Raw genomic sequence first — 22338 nt, 5'->3', positions numbered from 1 at the left:
CTTTGTAACCTTTCCCACAGTGATTCAATAAATAAATAAATTAAAAAAAAAGTACAGACAATCATTTTTGTTTTTCTGCGTTTTGGCAGCCTATTTCTGCCTTGGTATTTTATCAGCCTCTCCTTCCATATCCTTCTCGACTCTGCGTATTCAGGGTTAGGGGAATGAGATCCATTTGTTACTGGATTTGGCATATCAATTTGGTCTATTTGGCATAGACCACAGATAGCTTGCCAGGCTCTACCGTGCAGGTGGGATATTTATATATTATATATATAATCCTTCGGCCCCAAAATCCAAAACATAATTTCTTCTCCAGTGGACATATAACATTCTCCAGTATATGCCATATACTTAAACACAGTTCAGTTGTCTATAAAGCTATGAAAATAAAAATCATGTTAAGTACTTTTTCATACTACAATGTCATGAAAGTAGACATATTTTTTAAATGCCAGGAAAATCTCTTAACTTTTGAAAACTGAATAACATTATTTTTAAACAACAAATGGTCAAAAAGAAAAACAAGGAAGAAAGAAAGTCTTCTTTAAAAAGAATTAACTCAGTCAGAACCAATGAAAAACAACAAAAATAAACACCAAAGGGGAAGTTCATAACAATATAGACTTATTTCAGAAAACAAGAAAAAACTCAAGCAATAACTTAACCTCACATATTAAGAAAATGGAAAAAAGAATAACAAATGAATTCCAAAGTAGAACAAAAAAAAACACTAAAAACTATAGCAGAAATAAGTAACATAGAAAAAAATTTCAAGGGGTAAAGTAAACCAGGAACTATTTTTTTCTAGAGAAAAACAAATTTGACAAATTCTCAGCCAGTTTTATGAGCAGAAAAGAGAGAAAACCCAAATAAATTGGATCAGAAATGAAAGATGAAACATTATAATAGACACCCCAGAAATAGGAAAGACCAGAAAGATACTACATTGGGTCGAACATTTGCCTTGCACAATACTGACCCAGGTTTGAATCTGGGCACCACAAATATTTTCCAGCACTAACAGGAATAATCCCGGAGCACAAATCAGGAGTAAGCCCTGAACACAAGCCAGGAAGTAAGCCCTGAGCCTATTGAGTGAAGCTTTAAAAACAAACAAAAATATAAAAAAATTCATAAGAGGTTACAAAGCACAACTGTATTCCATTAAACTGGAAAACCTAGATGAAATATATGCATTTCATGAATCATATAACATTCCAATCTGAGTCAGGAGGAAATAGAAAACCCAAACAGACCTGATGTCTAGAAAAATTCAAAGTCTTATTACCTTGACTCCTCATAGTATTCTATAAAATGAAAAAAAATCATCACAACTTCTATTAGTCAACATCATCCTAATATCCAAAACAGACAGGATTTCATTCAGAAAAATTTTTCTTGTCAATATCCCTAATGAGTACTTATGCAACCACTATGAACAAAACTTAGCAAACTGAATTCAACAATAAATCAAAAAGATCATATATCATATTATAGATAAGTGATATAATCCATTATTTGTTCTTTTTAAGTATCCATTATTTGACTTACCATTATTCCCTCCAGTTTTATGCAAGTTGCAGCAAACTGCAAGATTTGTTCTTATAGCTGCATAATAATTTATTGTGATATAGACCAAAACTATATCTAATCATTTGTCATTGAACATTTGGGTTTATCTATATTATTATTGTAATTACTATATTGCTATTTTACTTAGCACTTTAGTGAACATACGTATGCATTTGAATTGCAAATTGCAATATGAATTGATTTTGTGTTCTTGGAAAAAAGAATGCTAAGCATCTTGCTTAAGATGCTAAGCATCTTGCTTAGCTGGAGCGATATCGCTGGAGTGATAGCACAGCGGTAGGGCGTTTGCCTTGCACGCAGCCAACATGGCCGACCCGAGTTCGATTCCTCTGCCCCTCTCGGAGTGCCCGGCAAGCTACCGAGAGTATCTCGCCCGCATGGCAGAGCTTGGCAAGCTCTCTGTGACGTATTTGATATGCCAAACACAGTAACAACAAAGTCTCCAGTGGAGACGTTACTGGGCCCGCTCGAGCAAATCGACGAACAACAGGAGGGCCTTATAAGATGCTAAGAAGTAGGATTAGAAAGTCATATGGAATCACTCATCTTCATTTTAAGAGAAGACTTCATGCTGTTTTCCATAGTGGTTGAGCCAGAAAATAAATATTCCCACCAACACTTTTTATCACCACCAAAATTTTTTGGTTTTGACATATGTCATTCTCACTGGTGTGAGATGATGTATTACCATTGTGCTTTACATTTCCCTGATAACAACTGACCTTGAATACCTTTCCATAAACCTACTGGTCATCACTAAATCATCTTCAGGGTATTCTATTCATCTTCCTTCACTCTTTTTATAGGGTTTTCCATTGTGGAGTTTTGGTAGTGCCTTATGTATCTTAGATATTAGTCTTTTATCTAATGTATAGTCTTGTAGTTGGCGAAGGACAGGAGGGTGTTGTGAATGCTTTTCCTGGCTTCTGCCGCATCTGCCAACACTGCTGCTCTTCTCTCTTTGAGGTCTTCCTTTATCGCTTCTTTGCACTGTTTTGAGAGTTCGGACATTCGCTTGTGGTTGTCTGAGGCTTGCGCCAAGCCACGTTGGAGAATAAGCTCAAGAGTTTTCGAAGACAGGCATTTTCTTTTTTTGGCTATCTCTCTCTCGGCGTTCCTTGCACAATCATGCAGGTGTTGAACCAGTCAACCGTATTGCTCGTCAATGTTGCCAATGACAGCACCTTCCCATGTTGCTGCAATAGTGCCAAAGAGCTCCCACTTGGAGGTCATTCTGGGAGTTCTCTTCTTAAACTTCACAGCCCTTTCTCCCCTCTCTGTGAAGTAGAATTTTGCATGAAGGAGACAGTGGTCTGATCCCATTTGGAATTTTGTGACAACAGCAACATGGGTCAGGGAAAACTATTGATTGAATATGATGTGGTCAATTTCATTGTGGACCTGTCCACCAGGAGACTCCCAAGTCCAACGTTTAGATTCAGCCTTCTGGAACTGTGAGTTACCATGGATGGTCTTGGTCGACATGATGAACTCAGACACTATCTCACCCTGTTCATTCCATTTTAGGCCATGGGTCCTGATGTGGAGTTCTTTGGCTGATCTTCTCAATCCTATCTTGGCATTAAAATCATCAACAATGATCTTGTAGAAGGTGTGGTCTTCTTTATAGAATTTCTGCAGCTCAATGTAGAAGTTCTCAATTTCTCTTTCACCATAATTGGATGTTGGTGCGTAGACAACAAAGATAGAAACTGCTGGCAGTGAGTCACAATTATTCAAGTGTAATCATCCAATTCGGGTTGTTAGGCATTTGAATGAATCAATGCTCATGGCCAAGTTCGTGTTGACAAGGACACTGACACCTCCAACACCTCTTTTGTTGCATATTCTAAGGAACAGTTCTTCTCCAGTGTCGAAAACAGTGTGATGTGATTGATGCCTTCTTGTCTCTGTCAGATCAATGATGTCGTAATTGATCTTCCATGCTTGTACAGTCAGGTCCTTGATGGATGCATCAGATGCCAGTGTACATGCATTGAAAGTACAGACAGTCATTTTAGTCTTTCTTCGTTTTGGCAGCCTAGTTCAGCCTTGAGATTTTTATCAGCCTATCCTTCCACATCTTTCTTAAAGCTGCCGCATCAGTGGCTTTTTCAAGTTGAGAGGAATGAGACCCATTGTATTTACTGGTATTGGCATATCGAATTCGCCATGGATAGCTTGTCAGGCTCTGCTGTGCAAGTGGAATACTCTCAGCAGCTTGCCAGTCTCTCTGAGAGGGATAAAGGCTTTTAGGGCAGCCTCTAATCTCCCTTACAGGTGTTCTCATGGTTCAAACCATATTTGAACCCTATCAAACATGCTGTGGCAAGGCAGATGGGTATTACATGTCTTATGATTTGTCGCGAAGCCACATAGTGGCCGCTTGATCCAGAAAGCATCCTGGAGCATGGCGGGGACTGGGTAGTGGAGGTACTGGAGGTAGTGGAGGTCTGCCGGTGAGGTATTTATCTGGTACCAGTAGGGTGGGTCTTCTGTGTGTAATCCCTGAGTCGCTGGCAGTTGGTGGAAGCAGACAGGGCAGGGTAGGGTGGGGCTCCTGGTTTTAACCCCTTGATGACTGCCCACTCTCCACATGTCAAAACAAGCCTCATGCATGAAGGAACTGGCAGAGGAACACAGGCATGCAGGTCCCGGGGCTGATATCCAAGCCTGCTCGGATCGGGGCTGAGCATCCTCCACCCAGATCCCCCATCTTCCAGTAGGCAGGCGTCACACCCACAAATCACTCCCCTCCCCCCGTCCCCCCCCTCCCCCCGCGCCAGGTAATCCCATCAATGGCCAAGACCAGAGACTATAAAACTCAGCTCACTCATTCACAGCCACGCGACATCTTATTATCTCGAATGTAATCTGCCCACATGGTAGAGTCTGGCAAACTCCCCATGGTGTATACTCAATATGCCAAATACCAGTAACAATGATGGGTCTCATTCTCCTAACCCTGAAAGAACATTTCTCAGGGCTAGGATGAAGGGGATGTTACTGGTGCCTGCTCGAGGCAATCAATGAACAACAGAATGATTGTGATCGTGATAGTGATGACTGCCCTCCAATGTCCTGATGGATCTATTACATCTTCCAGAAGGGCAATGGGGAAGATTATCCATGACTTCTACTCAGATATCTTCAATAGCCACGTCCACCTGCCCACATACCAAGTTCCGTAGGATGGATGTGTCATTCCCAATGTTCTCCCTTCCGAAATCCGACACGCCATTTTGGTGGTAAAGAAGCAAACAGCACAGACAAAGTGAGATCTGAACACCTGAAGAATCTTCCTTTGGTACTCATCAATACAGTGGCTCGGCTCTTTACATGCTACCTGTCTGAATGCAAGTTTCCGTCCCAGTGGAAAACCAGTAGGACTGTACTACTACACAAGAAGGGAGACATCCACAATATTGGCAACTATTGCCCAATCTGCCTGTTGTCTGTCATCTACAAGCTGTTCACTCGAGTCATCCTGAATAGGATTGGCAGAATATTAGATGAACAACAACCATGCAAGTAAGCCGGGTTCTGCAAAGGATTCAGCACGATCTACCATATCCACATGATAACCAAGCTCATTGAGGTTTCTCATAACCATTGCCTTAGTAAGATTCAGCTGTAGTTCAAACTTTCTACACTCATGGTCAAAGTCGGTCAGCATTTGTGCCGCTTGGCTGATGTTTGGTGTTATTAGAACGATGTCATCAGCAAAGCAGAGGTGGTATAGTTGCCGACCATCTATCTTCACTCCCATTCTTTCCCATTCCAGTCGTTGCATGATGTTCTCGAGGGTGACACTGAAGAGTTTTGGTGAAATGGTATCACCCTGCCGAACCCCTCTCTTGACATGGATGATTACTTCTTTGTAGAATGGTGAGATCCTGGTAGTGAATCCGTAATAGAGCTCATGAAGGATCCTGATGTATTGAGTTTGTACACCCTGATTGGCTAGGACTTCTATGACCGCTTCCATCTCAACAGAATCAAAGGCTTTCTTTAAATCAATGAACGTTAGACAGAGCGGCATCTTGAACTCCTGAGAAACCTCAATGAGCTTATTATACACGTATATGCATAATTTATCTTTGGGGTCTTAATTCTATTTCATTATTTTGAGATTCAGGAGAAAAACTACAAATATAATCTAAAAAAATTACAAAAATAACAAGTTTCATGTTTTCCTGTGGTATGATAACAACTAATAATTTTCTAAAGCAGTGTAGTATGAGAAAATGGAGATTGTTGTTTGCATTATGAGTGTCATAATATTATCAGTGGGCATTGTTAAAAGCTGATAACAAAGTATTATTTCTTAGCTGAAGAGATGACAGTGAACAATTATAATTATCTTTTCTTAAAGTAGCATGCCAACTTTACAACAATACTATGAGTCATTCAGTGTTTTTCACTGCTAATGTGTGTTCTTAATCTTCTGTAGAGGATTAACAGAGGTAAAATTCAAAGTCAAAAGGGGCTTATGAGCTATGCAAGGAAATCTATTTCAAAGAGGATTGTAAATTGTTTAGACTTGTGTAGCAGCACTTGTTCATTAAGAGCCCTTTGCATATGGGCTATGCCTTACACTTCACATCTTGGAGAGGGAAACAGGCATACCACTTCCTCCATGAGATGTCCCTTCCAAAGAGCCAAGAGAGTGTAAGATTAAGGCACTCACCTTGCATGCACCTGGCCATAGTTTGATACCCTGTACCAAAACGTCCCTGAAAACAACAGGAGTGACCCTGATCACTGACCTGGAAGTAACTTTTAACTACATTTAAGCATGTTCCAAATTTCATCCACACAAAAATATTCCTTGCAAATAAATATCAAAGAGAAAATATTTTTTCTGTTTGTTTGCTTTGTTTTGGGGGCACAACCAATGGTACTAAGAGCTTATGCCTGACTTTGTGCTCAGGGATCACTCCTAGTGATGCTCTGGGGACCAGAGATTGAACCTGGTCAGTTACATGCAAGACAAGCACCCTACCTACTGTACCTTGCTCAGTTCCAGTATGCTGATTTCTGAGGTATGAATTGTAAGGTATAGCCATTCCCCAGAAACTATATTCAAAGAAGTGTATGTAAAATAAGACTTTTTCTTAAACACAAAAGAAAACTAGTAGGAAGTACAATTTAAAATGATAGGGAACAAAGTTATTTTATTTGGAAGCAGATACTGGAAAGAAAGAAAAAATAAAATCACCTTTCCACATATTTTTAAATCTCTTCCATAAACAAATGATATAGATGTTAATTTTATTGCATAGCTTCTCATCACACTTTAATCTACATTTAAAGTTATATCTAGTGTCTCACTGAGTTGGAAGTAACACTAAATTGCTGGGGCTAGAAAGAAAATATAGTGAGTAAGGGAGCTTCCTTATATGTGGCCGACATGGTTCTATCCCTGGCACCAAATATGACCCCCTAAGTCCCATAAATATATGTAGAGGGGACACACTTGGCAGTTATCAGGACTTATTTCTGGCTCTATACTCATAGATCACACACATCTGGTGGAGCTATAGGGGGCCTTATGGTGTGCGAGGGATCAAACCTGGGTCAGCCACATACAAGCAAAAGTTTCCTATCCTCAGTGTTATCTCTTATCCAGTACCTCACATTCATATTTTAAAGAATATTCTAAATTCTGACATAAAGAGCACTATTAAACCTTGCTTAACTCATTGCTTTCCAATTTCATCTATGCTTCATTCTATTAGGAAGAGCCTATACCTGATTGATTACGGAGATTGACAATATTGTGAGTGTTTTGGTTTGGTTAAGATGACAAAACTGCTGTGTCCCCTGCCTGCCACTTGCAAGTGCACATAGAAGGCTTGATAACCCCTGTTTAAAGATGTACTTTTAGAGACACTGGAAGAAATTTATGTCTTGACTCCAATTTTCCTCATGTTGATTCTAGGGAAAGACAGTACAATTTGGAAGTAAAAATAGCTCGGGAGATTGTAAATGGCAATAGCAGAGGGAATTGGAGGCAGAAGATGATAAGAAATGTAGCTAAATATTTATATATACAAAAAATGAAAACATGAAAAATGTTCCTTCTGAAATACATAATTAAGCTCAAGACAGAGTAGGCAGATGGAATCAGTAATTACAGGTTCCTAATGTATCTAAAATTTCCAGAGAATGAAAAGTGTTGCTACTAATTTTGTAGCTTCACAGTTTATAGCTTCTTCTGTTTATAACAGGCTCTGCTCCCTTAACACTTGATGCTCCAGTTAAGATAGCTTGTGTTTTAAAAATAATCTTACCAAGTCAAAGTCACGCAAATCCTGACCTACTTAGATTATTATGCGAACGTGCAATATAAAGTTATTGTGCATGTATTCATAAGCATAGTCATCATTATGCATGATTTGTCTAACTATCATTCTTCTTAATATTTCTAGGCAGCTCTGTGAGTCATATAAAAATACCCAGATCTAGAACCTCATCTGATTTCAACACATATTTATTGAAAGCGTGTTTCTAAGCTAGCCTCCCCTCTGAGTTCTAGGGATGTTTAAGGGCATATAACAAACTTATATAAGGATAATAAACAAACTTAGATTTCTCCTCCTGTAGAGTTTCATTTTTTTGGAGTTAGGAAATAAATAATAACTTGAATGACTACGTTATGGGCTGGAGTGATAGCACAGTGGGTAGGGTGTTTTCTTGCAAGCGACCAACATGGCCAACCCGAGTTTGATTCCTCCGCCCCTCCCAGAGATCCTGGCAAGCTACCGAGAGTATCTCGCCTGCACAGCAAAGCCTGGCAAGCTACCCGTGACGTATTTGATACGCCAAACACAGTAACAATTGTCACAATGGAGACATTACTGGGTCCACTTGAGCAAATCGATGAACAATGGGAGGACAGTGACAGTGACAGTGACTAAGTTATGTGATATATTAGAAGGTCATATGAGTATTTTAAAAAATAACATGCCAGGCAAGTGGTTTTACCTATAGAAAACTGAAGAAATACTTTCAGAAATTGAAGGGGCTGGCTTTGTACGTACTGTGCAAGAGAGGAGCAAATTATCAGTGCAAAGGACATATAGCAGGAGAAAGTCTGACCAATTGAAGAGAAGAGAGAGCATGCCTGGAACTGCCTGAGTGGGGAAGTTGCAAGAATTTAAATTAGAGAGGAATAGAGGCAACCACAAGAACTACCATCTAGGTTGAACTTTCTATTCTGAGGCAAACGGAGATTTGCTTATAAATAAACTGACATATTAAACATTTGGAACATGATTGCTCAATTCTCTTCAATTTTTGTGGATTCATTTTTTTGTGGGTAGTAATAGATAATATTTGATCCCTGCTACTTAAATCTTAAATATATGAGGTGGAGGCACAGTGTTTGTTTTAAATTTTTAACCAGAAGAGTTCTTGCTTTAAAAATAAGCACTGTATCATTTTTTCCCCCATAGGGAGGTCCCGGTTTGCTGTGAATTTGGAACATCCTCAAATCCATCACCTTTTTCCCCAGTGTCATGCATTGATTCAGTTTCCTTCCTTACGCATTGAGTCAAAAGAGTAATCTCAAATATAGTTTCCTTCACCATGAGAACGTAAACAGAGAAATCCACTCCATGACTCCATACTAACAAAATTGGCCCTATTTCTGTGGACCTTTTATTTGATGTGTTGAAAATGACATTCCATCCCAAATTCACATCCTCACCTAAATATAAGAAAAATATCCAAAACAGTTCTGTTGAAGACATTTTACATAATATTCACCATTATCTTTTAAGTTACTAAAGTAGGGCCAGAAAGATAAGGGTTCTTGCTTTGCACACAACTCATCTGGTTCAAACCCTGGTGCCAGGCATGGTTCCCTGAGCACTGCCAAAACAATCCCTAAGCACTCCTGGGTATGGCCCCCAAACAAATAAAATTTTGAAGTAATCAGAAACAAGTTGAACCTAAACATTTCTGATAATCATAAGAAAAATAAGACATGCTAAATGTAATATGATATCCTGAATGATACCTTGGAAAAATGTTAGGGAGCAAACATGCTTATCTAAATAAAACTTGGGATATAGTAAGTGATAAAACATCAAAACCAGTTTAGAGTTATGAAAAATATATCATAATGATAAGACATTTTAATAGGAAAATTGTGTCATATATAGATGTTTTATCTTATTTTGTTTAAACTTAAATTACAAAATTATCATAAAATGATAAATTTTTAATTAAAAGATAAATTAAATGACAAATCAACTAACTTATACTCAATATTAAGCCAGATTTTCTTTCTCGGTGTTCTCATTGGTGAAATGAGGAAAAAGCCTGCACTGATCAAAATGTTTCTGTAGTTAGAAATTCTATGACTGTTAGATATATACATATCCTAAGATGCATGCAAGAAAAAATTGGCCCATGGAGAGCCACTTTATTAATACATGTATCAGAAATATAGCCTCAAGGTAAATTTGTTTGTGGAATATAATGAGGTGTCCTCATCTTCCCTAAAATGAGATTTGCTTTTATATGGCGAATACCTGAAGTCCCTTATTAATCCTCATTGACATATAGGACAAATTAAGATGTAAAATCTTATGTAGAATAATACAAAAGAACCATATGTGCTGAACTTTTACTCAGTGTCAGACACTATTCTATGAACTTGGCATACATTATCTCTTCTACTTATAACAAAACAAATAGGAAGAAGATACTATTGTTTTTATAGTACTGGTGAAAAAAATTTATATGGGAGCTCAAAATTTATCTATGACTATATAGATAAATCATTCAAATTCAGATTGATTTGATTAGTAATAGAGTGGGTTATGAAACAAAGCATTAAATAGGTTTTTGTTTCAAATAGAATTAATATTATACACTGGGGTGAATTGAACTTTGTTCTTAGGGAGCTGACAGAAAATTTCAAGTATCTCAAATTCTTTGTTCCCATGAATAGGTTTAATATTTTCATTTTACAAGGATTGGTAATAGTATCATCATTTTGTATTCAAAATTATGTAAAGAATAGTGATTAACACCTCAGTGTCTAATTGATTTATCTTTGAAGAGATGAAACTTATCTTTCAATGGAGATAGCCAAAAAAGTACAGGTGTAATTGGAGCAATAGCACAGCGGGTAGGACATTTGCCTTGCATGCAGCCTACCTGGGTTTGATGCCCAGCATCCCATATGGTCCCCGGAGCACTGCCAGAAGTAATTCCTGAGCACATGAGTCAGGAGTAATCCCTTTGTATCACTGGGTGTGACCCAAAAAGAAAAAAAAAATAAAAGTACAGGTATAGACAGTGTCTTCCCATAATAATTATAACAATACCTTATATTCTGGAAACACCCAGAAAAATAAGAAAGAACTATTAGTTCCTTCCAAAACAAATATTATTCATATGAGCATCTGCTACAGATTATTTTTTAAATTAAAAATTTAAAATACTCATCTATATGTTTTTCAAGCTATTTATCTATTCAACCATTCATTATATGATTAGGGAGCACATAGCTATCATGTATCAAGTGTAGTAATAACATCTGATACACAACCAGATAAAGATGTGGTTTCAAGGTTGCCCAAACTGCTCCAGTTGATTTTGGAAAATTATTTATCCAATGAATAGACTGTAATACTGTAGCACTTCCCATTGTTCATCCATTTGCTGAAGCAGCCACCAGCAACATCTCCACTGTGAGACTTGTTACTGTTTTTGGCATATTGAATATACCCCTGGTAGCTGGCCAGGCTCTGTGCTGCGGGCAGGATATTCTCTGTAGCTTGCCAGAATCTCCGAGAAAGGGATGGAGGAATCAAACCCGGGTCAGCCACGTGCAAGGCAAACGCACTACCCGCTGTGCTATCTCGCCAGCCCAGTGAATAGACTATAAACTGTAAATGGTATTATACAGGCCAAAGACGACTGGATGATTAAGTAGGAATCAAACAACTGTGGAAACATTTGAGTTTTATACTGGAGAGTGCCATGATTATTTGTGCATTTCAGAAAAGTCACATTGATAGCAGCAATGAAGGAAGGATCTAACTAGGAGAACACTAGCTAAAGGCAAGTCGGGGCACACCAATTGTAATTCTGATATCTTGATAACAGAGCTTTACTTGTACACAACCAATGACTCATTTCAGATGAGTATATAAAAAAAGTTGTCACTATAGTAGAGTAGGAAATGAAACTTTGTAATAGAGTATCAGAAGTATAACAGCACTGGTATCTTAGCAAACTTCTTTGTTTGATTCTGAGGTTGAATATGGAATACCAGTACTACAAAGCAGGATTTTGGCAAATTTAGATCTAAACTTAAAGGCCAATTAAGAACACAGCTGAAACAACAAATGGCCAATCACTCAGATTTCATGGTTCCCTATGTTTATTTAATTCTTCTTATCCACTTGTAAAACAAACAATAATTTTATAAACTCTAAAATGAAAATTTCATTAAAATCTATGTAAAAAGGCTAGAAAGATTCCAACTTATATAACCAGCTTGCCTTTTTTTTTTCTAAATTGAATCAGGCTAAATTTGACTCTTCTCAAAGAGTGACATTGGCTTGTGCATATGACCAGAATTACACAACCTTTACTGCTTATAGGGCTGTATCTACTTCTTATAATGTATGAACAAATAAAAATGTAAATTTCAAAGGGCTAAACAAACTAAACAAAGTAAGAAATTTTGAACAGTTAAAATGTATCTTATTGAAGTAGAGCTACTAGAGGGAAAAGAAAACAACTTCAGCCAGAAAAAAAAGTAAAACACAAAAGCACAATAATTATACTTTTAAATAAACCCTGGGCCAAGGAGAATATTCAAGCATAAGGTAAGTCAGGTAAGAAACAATAACACCTGCTGACAAAGCCTGAGATTTGCAAACAATCTGCTGACATTTGCAAAAAAAAATGTTTCAGAAGCAATTCCCACATGCAGAAAAAAAAAAAAAAGTGAAAAACAAATGACTGACCTCCTTGCTGCTCCACCACCCCAGATGAGGTTTGCCTCTGGCAGATATCACTAGGCCTATTTCAGAAGGAAGCAAGGCCCGCCCTCTGGGTGGGACCCAGCAGTCTCTATACCTGCCCTGCATCATATTAGGGCCAACATCAAAGCTCCTTCCTGAACTTCTGCTTGCTGCTCCACCATCCCAGATGAGACTCATTTCTGGTTGATATCATTCAGCCTATTCCGAACAGGAGGGAGAACTTCAACAGCAGGGAGAGCTCCTTTAAAGAAGAGGTGAATGGAGCCCAAGCTAAGTACAGTGGGGAAGATGTTTGCCTTGCACGCGTTTGACCCGGGTCCAGTCCTCGAAATCCCATATGGTCCCCAAGCACCGCCAGGAGTAATTCCTGAGTGCAGAGCCAGAAGTAGCTCCTGAGCATCACTGGGTGTGATACAAAAAGCAAAAAAAATAAAGAGCAGGAATAAGATTAGATTAAGAAAATAAAACCTTTAAAAACAAAATGGATAGAAATAGTATCTAAAAAACTTAATAGCAAACATAATTACAAATGAAAAATACAAGATCAATCTGAAAACATGCAGGAGATTTCTGATGTTCAACATTGCCTTTCAAATATTAATGAATATAACAAAATATAAATATAATAGTTATATATAAATCAAGGGAATCTAGTAGAGCTAGAGATATAGTTCCCAAGTTATGGTGCTATTCTTATACATGTTTGACCCCAGTTTCATTCCTGGCATCACATATTGTACTCCCCTGCTCAAAAAGAAACCCAAGCAAACAAACAAAAGTAAAGCTATACTTAGATAAGTAAATTTATACTTGGTTATGTTGCTGAATGTAGACCTGACTGCCAGATGCATATGAAGTCAAAACACCATCATCACTACTTTTGCGAACAGGGAAAAGCTTCTTTGGATAGACCAGAGGAGTCGGGAGTATGGAACTCAAATCTACTTCTTTATCCCTTCATATAATGACATATATGAGAATGCTAGAACTATATGTTTGGGGATTTCAATATGGCAACAGATGACTTTTTTAACCCACTTCCGATAAGTATATAAGTTCTTTTTAAGTCAAATACGAACAACAGTATTTCTATTGACCAGGTTAAAATGCCTAGATAAGCCAGTTGCTCCTCATCAGGTCATCTGGCCTTTTGGGGAAGGATATTTTTTCTGTATATTTCTTTCTCATTTACAATTTACGATTAATTAATCTCAGTGTACTAGTGTACTGGTCTTTGCCATCTAGCTTAGATGTGCAAATAAATATTTGAGAAAAGAGTCATTAACTTTAAAAAAAATCTATCAGGGGCCAGAGAGATTGTACAGCATGTAGGGCTCTTACCTTGCACATTGTTGACCCAGATACAATTGCTGACACCACATACGACCTTTTGAACCCTACCAGGAGAGATCCTTGAGTACAGAGCCTAGATAAAGCCCTGAGCAATGCCAAGTATGTTCCAAAATCATACAATCAAGAAAACTTAATCATCAGTTTCAGGCAACTGTTTTTTTTTAGAATGACACTCAAGTAGTACCATTTAAAATCATTAGTCTTGAGGCTGGAGCAATAGCACAGCGGGTAGGGCGTTTGCCTTGCACGCAGCCAACATGGCCAACACAGGTTCGATTCCCAGCATGTCATATGGTCCCCCGAGTGAGCACCGCCAGGAGTGATTCCTGAGTGCATGAGCCAGGAGTAACTCCTGAGCATCGCCGGGTGTGACCCAAAAAGCAAAAAATAAATAAAAAAATAAAATAAAATCATTAGTCTTATGAGGATTTTTAAAAATGAATATATATCTGTATCATAATTATTCATTTTGCCATGTTACTAATAAAGAATAACAAATGAACTCATTCATAATTGTAGACAAAAGTATAGAAATTAATTATAAATTTTACCATAATACAGAAATAACTTCACTGAATTATCCAATGGCAAAATAAATATTGAAAAGACATAATAACAATAATAAAATAAAATGCTGATAATGATCCTGAGGGCAAAGACAAATGAAGAAGTTTGGAGAAAAAATACCCAGAATAAGAACTGGCTTTTATTTGCAATTAACTATGAAGCTTAAACATTTGTCTCAGAATGATGTAAATTATGGTTAAATTATCTGTGGATCTAACAAAGGTAAATATAAAACCTTCACCATTAGGTAGGCCTCTTGCAGGAAAGGATTAATGAATAACAGAATGGGGAAAACCAATCCCTAAGGTAAAACAAGTATTATATCTAATGCTTACCTTGAAATTCATCTCAAAGTGAATCACAGTTTGCTAACACTTGTTTAAAATGAGCTCTAAGCATTGTTGCAAACAATAAAACAGTCTATGGCAATTCCTGGAACTTAACATCTGGTGGTGGTCAAGAACAAAACAGATAAGAACCCAGGTTCTATTTCCTGGTACTGAATGTGGTCCTCCGAACATAGCCAATAATGATCCTTGAGCACAGATCCATGAGTAAGTTCTGAGCACCCCTGGGTATAACCCCAACACAAAGATCGGGAGAGATTCCTACCATTCCACACTCTTGTTCCATGGAGACCGTGGTATACACAAAGTTTTGCCTCCCTAAGGAGCAAAGAATCTCTGTGGAAGAGCAATAGAGTTTAATAAAATAATTTGGCCAGTCAACAAACAAACAAAATAAAAATAGCAAGTTTTGAAGGGAAGGTATCAATACTTGAAATAGCTAGGTTATATTAAAAAGTCCAGTTTTCAACAGAAAATATTATGGGACATGCCAAACAAATAGAAGTGTGTGACTCACATGTAAAGAAAAATCAGGTAGCAGAAATTGTAGTTTTGTACTTCTATACGTTTTCAATAAACTAACTACAAATTAAATTAAGAAAACAATTCCATGAATACGAAAAAATTTTCAAGGATAGCCTTCCCAGCTCTGTTTGTTCCTTCATCCAGGCCAAAAATAAATCTATATTAAGGAGATTAGCAAGGTGGAGGGGACAAGAGTAAATTTAATTTTATGTGCTTGGAGACCTATAAAGAGTAGAACCTAGTAAATGACTAATACAGAAGCTTATATAGTTTTTAGACAGAAATCAATAAACCTGTAAAGGAGAGACAGAGCAAATAAATCCTTGAAAGGTTTGATTCGCTCAAGAAATTTAGTGAGCAATGCAGAACTTGTTTACACATTTTCTTGTCACTTTCTGAAAAGGGCACTCTCCTCTGTGAAGGGATGGTCCTGACCACAGAGAGATTTATTTTCTTTTAGAAGGAACAAGAAAGAGTCAGTGAAAACTCTCTCTCTCTCTCTTTTTTTTAAAGTGAAAGAATGTGTAGGGTATCATTATTTGTTGACTATTTCTCTAATTCAAAATTAATACCACTCTGGTACATCTTGGGGCTGATGATATGGATTCCAAAACAAACCCAATATCATTAGAACAAAATCCTTAGAAATAAATTCATCAAAGAAATAGAAAATCCATGCTATGAAATCTCCAAAGCATTCCTAAAATTTAAGAAAAAATTTCAAATAAATGGAAAAACAAACCTACATTTATAGTTTGGTAGACATTGTTAAAATTTTAATACTCTACAACTGACCAAAAGATTTAAAATAATCTATGGAAATATTCTAGTTGACCTATTTGAAAAAGTGATCAACTTTATAATAATAAAATTATTATTAAAGATTAGGCAACCCAGAATACTACACACAAAACTGCAAGAGAAAAATAAAGTAGAATATATTCTCTCAAATTTCAAAACTTACTAAAAAGCATCAGTAATCAAAACTTTGTCAGAAATATACAGTCTAATCAATAGTATTGAGAGCAGAAATAAAAGTACAGATTTTTAAAAAAAAATTTTATTAGTGAAATAACATGAGATACAGTTGTAGACTTACAAATTTTTGTGCTTGGGTTTCAGTTATACAATGATCCAGTACCCATCCATCCACCAATGCCCATTCTCCATCATTTACATTTTTTAAAAAATTTTTGTTAGTAAAACACCAGGAGGTACAGTTGTAGATTTACAAATTTTTGTGCTTGGGTTTCAATTGTACAAGGATCAAACACCCATCCCTCCACCAGTGCCCATTTTCCACCACCACATGTCTCAGTATCCTTCCCACCCCCCATCCTCCCATCCCTCCCTGCCTCTGTGGCAGGCATCTGAAAAGGGGTTGATATTAAGGATATGCAAAGTATTGTTTGAACTCCACAAGAAGAAAAGTACAGATTTTTGAGTAACTAATTTTAAAGACTGTTTCCTCCATGCCACTATTCCCAACAAATTTCTCTCTTCTATATTATGAATGCTTGACAATAAATAACCGTGTGGATTTTTGTTTCTTCCCTCTTTCACAGTCTATGTCCTCATATAAAGTATTAGGATACAATGACTTATAAAGTAAAAAAAAAATACAGCCGTAAAAGAAGATTTTTATCAGGAGGCAATAAGAATAGTGATATTTCACTGAAGGATAAATACAAATTATATTTTCATACAAAATACAGTCAGTATCATTAATCATCACAAAATAAATATTCTCATTGAAAATAGCAATGAGATGCTGCAACCTTATAACCACGATGACTAGGATTAAAAAAATTCCAAGGACAACAGGCAGGAGGATGTGAAGAAATTGAAGGATTCCGGCAAGAATATGAAATAGTACAGTCCCTTGGAAAAGCAATCTGGTAGTTCTTAAAATGATCAAATATTACTCAACAATTCCAGGAAACATGAAATCCTGAAATTTGCTTATAAATGAATGGATATGGAGTATGGAGAGTGTCATGCTGAGTAAAAAAAGTCAAAAGGAGAGAGATAGACATAGAATGATTACACTCATCTGTGGAATATTATATATATGCATATATATGAGACTAATACCCATGGACAATAGAAACAAGGGCCAGGAGGACTGACTGAAGAATGGAAGCTTGCCACAAGTAGGAGGGTGGTGGGAGGGAAGTTAGGAGAGAGAACACTATGGATAATGATAGTTGGAAATGATCACACTAGACAAGATCTGAGTGTTGAGAGTAGGTAAAGGGGTATACATGATAACCTGTCTATGCCTGCATTGCAAACCATAGTGCAGAGAGAGAGAGAGAGAGAGAGAGAGAGAGAGAGAGAGAGAGAGAGAGAGAGAGAAATAAAAGTGCCTGCTATGGAGGCAAGCTGAGAAGTGGGGAGGTAGGGTAGGGATAAGAGCACGAGGAAAACTGGGGACATTGGTGGTGGGAAGTGTACACTGGTGAAGGGTTGTGTATTGGGGCATTGTATATTTGAAACTCAATCATAAACAGCTTTGTAACTGTGTATCTCATGATGGTCAAAACAAAACAAATATTTTTTTAAAATCCTCTATTAAATGTATCAAGAGACGTGAAAGCCTTTATCACACAGGAACTTATAGCACTCTAGTGTTCATTAATTATTCATAACAATCATAAATGTAAGTAACCAAAATATCCACTAATGGGAAAATACACAAACAAAAGTTGTGTTAACAACACAATGGAATACTATTCACCACAAAAGAGTAAAGCATACATGAATAAACATTAAAACTAAATAGAAGAAAGCAGTGACAAAATGCCATATAATCTATGCCTCCATTCTTAGGGAAGTCTAGAATAGCAAACAAAATAGTGAGAGAAATAGATTCATGGTCCATGTCTTTTTGAATTGGTCAGAGAATTTATTGGAATTATAACAAAATATTATAGTGTTGCTTGTTAAAGAAATAAAAAAATAAATAATGGACTGTGGTGATGATGTCACATATTATTTATGTACTAAACAGCAACTAGACAGATGGTGCTCCTGATCAGCCCATCACAATCTCACCAGTGACTATCAGGGAGGACAAGACTCACAAGACCTCACAGGAGCTTCTAGTGGGTAAAAGCATCCTGAAACTCTCCCAGAGTTTACAAGCTTACTATTCCCACAGAGGGAATTTGGAAGATGACAATGAAGCAAAGAAATTCTTTAGAGCATCCTACTAAAAGTCAAGTAAAGGAAATATAGACCTAAAGTTTAGAAGGTGTTGATTCCCAGGAATGGGGTCCGTCCCAAAAAGAATATGTGTAAAGTTGCACATCCAAAATAGTAAGGTGTGGGTCACTTCCAGGCAAAGGGTACCTGGTGCAGAAACACTTATTTAAAACTGGTTTTAGAGGGATATTTCCAAGCTAGCCCTTTGCTAGTGTATAGACAAGGGGGATTGCTGAGAAATTCATTGATGGCTTTTGATGGCTTTTGGTTTTATTATCTTTGAAATTTATTACGAAGATGCCTACCGGCCTACTTCACATGTATTTAAATGTAAATCATTTAAATCAGAAAGTTCTTATTTCACCAAGATTACCATGCATATATCGTCTATAATTTCTTTGGCAGTGGGCACACCCTGAGATGTTCAGGGTCTTCTAGTACTGTGCTCAAAAGTGATCCCTGACCATGAAGGGGACCATATGCTTTGTCTGGCATGGAACAGGGGAGGCAGCATGCAAAGCAAGCATGTTAGCCTATATACTATCTCTTCAGGTCCCATAGTCTGTAACTAGAATCCCAATGGGCTATTATTTCCAAATTTGATAAAGTTATTTTAATATTCGTATTACAGGGAAATATACATGAATAGTCAATACAGAGAAGAGAAATAAAGTGAGAGATAATTTTCCTTGCTTTTAGCGGTAGAAGAATCTCTCACTGTACCATAAACACTGTTCTTTGTATTTAACCCAAAATATAGAAATGGAGGGGGTACATGCAATGATATAGCATAAGGCTTTATTTTAAAGGTCCCTGGATCAAAAACTAGCGGAACACGAACACCCAAAACAGAAACTATAGACTCCATATAGGGGCCATTTGCTATGGGTTTTGGAGGGAAGTTAGTTATCAAAGTTGTCTCAAATCTTGATTTATGGACATATTTTATCTCCTTCCTGGATCTCTTTGGCAGATTCACAAATTCCTTTACCTCTGATAGCTTTCTTCTTTTTTCTGGTGCTTGCTGCTAATTCCGTAGGCAGAAAGGTTCATTCCAGTACAAGGGGATTATGGGAGACTCATGTCTTCTGGGTCTTTCCCAGTGGACCTTGTGGGCCAGAGTTAATTCTGGGTTCATTGTCAGACTATAATGTGCTTCTCTGTTCATAAGTCAAAACCCACCACACATCTACCTGGGGATGCATTCCCAAGCTGGGAAGCTTTCCTTTCCTCCTTCCCTTCTCTATCCTTGCTTCAATCACCCTGGGACTTCCTTAGACGAAGATTGAAACTGTGTGGTAGAGCCTTAGTGTAACAACAGAGAGAGGTAAGGGGTGTGTGATGAAGGTGACCCTTAATGTCACCCAGTATCAGAATATAACAAATTGACATTAAAAATATAGAAAATAAGTGTTGAAATTAAATCTGGACATAAATAATATCACACACAAAAAGTTATATATGTAAGAACTGTGGTATCTTTGTTCAGTGAAAAAAATAGACTTCTTTAATACATGTTGTTAGCACTTGTAGTTACTGGTCTGGAAGCATGTAACATGGAATTCTAGCTAATTCTATACATTAAAACATTCTAGGTTAGGAGCTAAATTTAAAAAAACATAGAGTTGAAATTGACTTAAGACATAAAAATATTTGCCACATAGGATTATGGAAGATTTTTTTAAAAAAATACCAAGAATCCTAAAATATTAAAACAGATACATTGTCTAAATAAAAACAAAAGTTCCGGTAGATGATATTAAAAGTAAACAGAGAAATGTAAGACTAAGCAAAATATTTGCAAAACCTTGAAAAGGTGTTAAAATATACACTACACAGTTTCTATAATATAGTAAAAATAATACAACTATAGCAATAGAAAAACTGTTGATGATGCTCATATTTTTAGGTTGTCATGACAAATCTACACAAATTGTATAGATTCAAATAACATTAAATTTTTCATAGATATGGATTTGAGAAAATTCAAATCAAGTTCTAATTATGGTCATGTCCACTGTTAGGTCTCCTAAGAAAGGTCCTTCTTTGCCTCTACCAGTGTCTTGATAGCTCAGGAAATTCGAGGATTTCAAATGTGTCACTTCAATTTATGGCACAGTTTCCACATGGAATAATAATTTTTATATGTCTGTTTCTTCTCATGCTGTTTTCTTCTAAAGACATCAACTATATATTTGATTAAAGAAAAGCTATTCTACAATATGATCTCTCTCTCATTTTTTTTTTGCTTTTTGGGTCACACCTGGCGATGCACAGGGGTTACTCCTGACTCATGCACTCACACTCAGGAATTACTCCTGGTGGTACTCGGGGGATCATATGGGATGTTGGGAATCGAACCCAGATCAGCCTCATGTAAGGAAAATTCCCTACACTACTACCCTACCCTACCTACTATTGCTGCAACCCTAATATGACCTCTCTTGATTAACTACATCTACAAGAACTCTAATCCCAAACAAAGCCGCATATGCTACTGAGAATTAGGACGGCAACATCTCTCTGTCTCTTTCTCTCTGTCTCTCTCTCTCTCTCTCTCAATGAGGATACAACTTTTAACTTATAACAAATATTTAAAAAATATTTCTCAAGAAAAAATCCAAACTGAGTATAAAGATAAAGACACTTGAACTTAATACAAACAAATAAGAAGTAAATTTCAAATTCCTATTATTAGAAAGAGATTCGGATGTGGGAGGATTAAATAGCCTCAAAAAGAAATACGAGTTAATCTGTGGGACATGCTTAATGTGGGGAGTTATACGTAGCTTTCATTTGGAAGAATAACTTGAATCTGGGGCTGGAAGATAGTACATCATGTATAGCATGTGCCTTACTTCATGCTGACCTGGGTTTGACCCTTGACACCCCATATGGTTCCTTGAGCCTGCTCAGAATGATCCCTGAGCACAGAACTAGGAGTAAGCCCTGAAGACCACTGAGTGTGACCCAAAATCCTAAATTTCAAATAAAAAAAAACACGTCATTTGAATCAACTTCAAATGATGATTAGTATTGACTGAGGAAAGGAAATAACGTTTTAAGCATAAAGGATTATACTGAAGTAGAATGGCTGGAGCGATAGCACAGCGGGTAGGGCATTTGCCTTGCCTTGCACGTGGCCGACCTGGGTTCAATTCCTTGGTCCCTCTCGGAGAGCCTGGCAAGCTGTTGAGAGTATCCCATCCGCACAGCAGACCTTGGCAAGCTCCCCATGGTGTATTTGATAAGCCAAAACCAATAACAAGTCTCACAATGGAGACATTACTGGTGCCCGCTCCAGCAAATCGATGAATAATGGGAGGACAGTGCTATAGTGCTACTGAAGTATAAATAGATTTAGAAAACATTTTAAAAGTTTTAAAAGAAATTAGCAAATTTTAAAATCATTGAGGTAGTTTCATGGCATAAAAAGGGAACCAGAATGTGGACTTTGTACTCATTATTAAGTAATGTTTTTCTTCTATTTTTCTTTCTGTAGCTGACATTCAATGACTTTAACTCCTCCAATCATAAATTATTAACCTATTCACAATGACCTATCTGAAGAGGATCAATTAAAGTATATTCTAATTCTAAGGTCTCCGAAGTTATTTTGTTTTATTATATTTAAACATAGAAACTGGAAACACATGCTTCTTACAAGTCCTGGATGGAGAGATGTTTAATGAGGTAGATGAGGCTCATTAGTAATTAACAGTCATATT

The sequence above is a fragment of the Sorex fumeus genome, unplaced genomic scaffold, assembly GCF_029834395.1.
Source record: "Sorex fumeus unplaced genomic scaffold, SorFum_2.1 ptg000007l, whole genome shotgun sequence".
Classification (NCBI taxonomy): Eukaryota; Metazoa; Chordata; class Mammalia; order Eulipotyphla; family Soricidae; genus Sorex; species Sorex fumeus.
The sequence above is the reverse complement of the archived record's forward strand: the minus strand, read 5'-3'. Positions refer to the sequence as shown.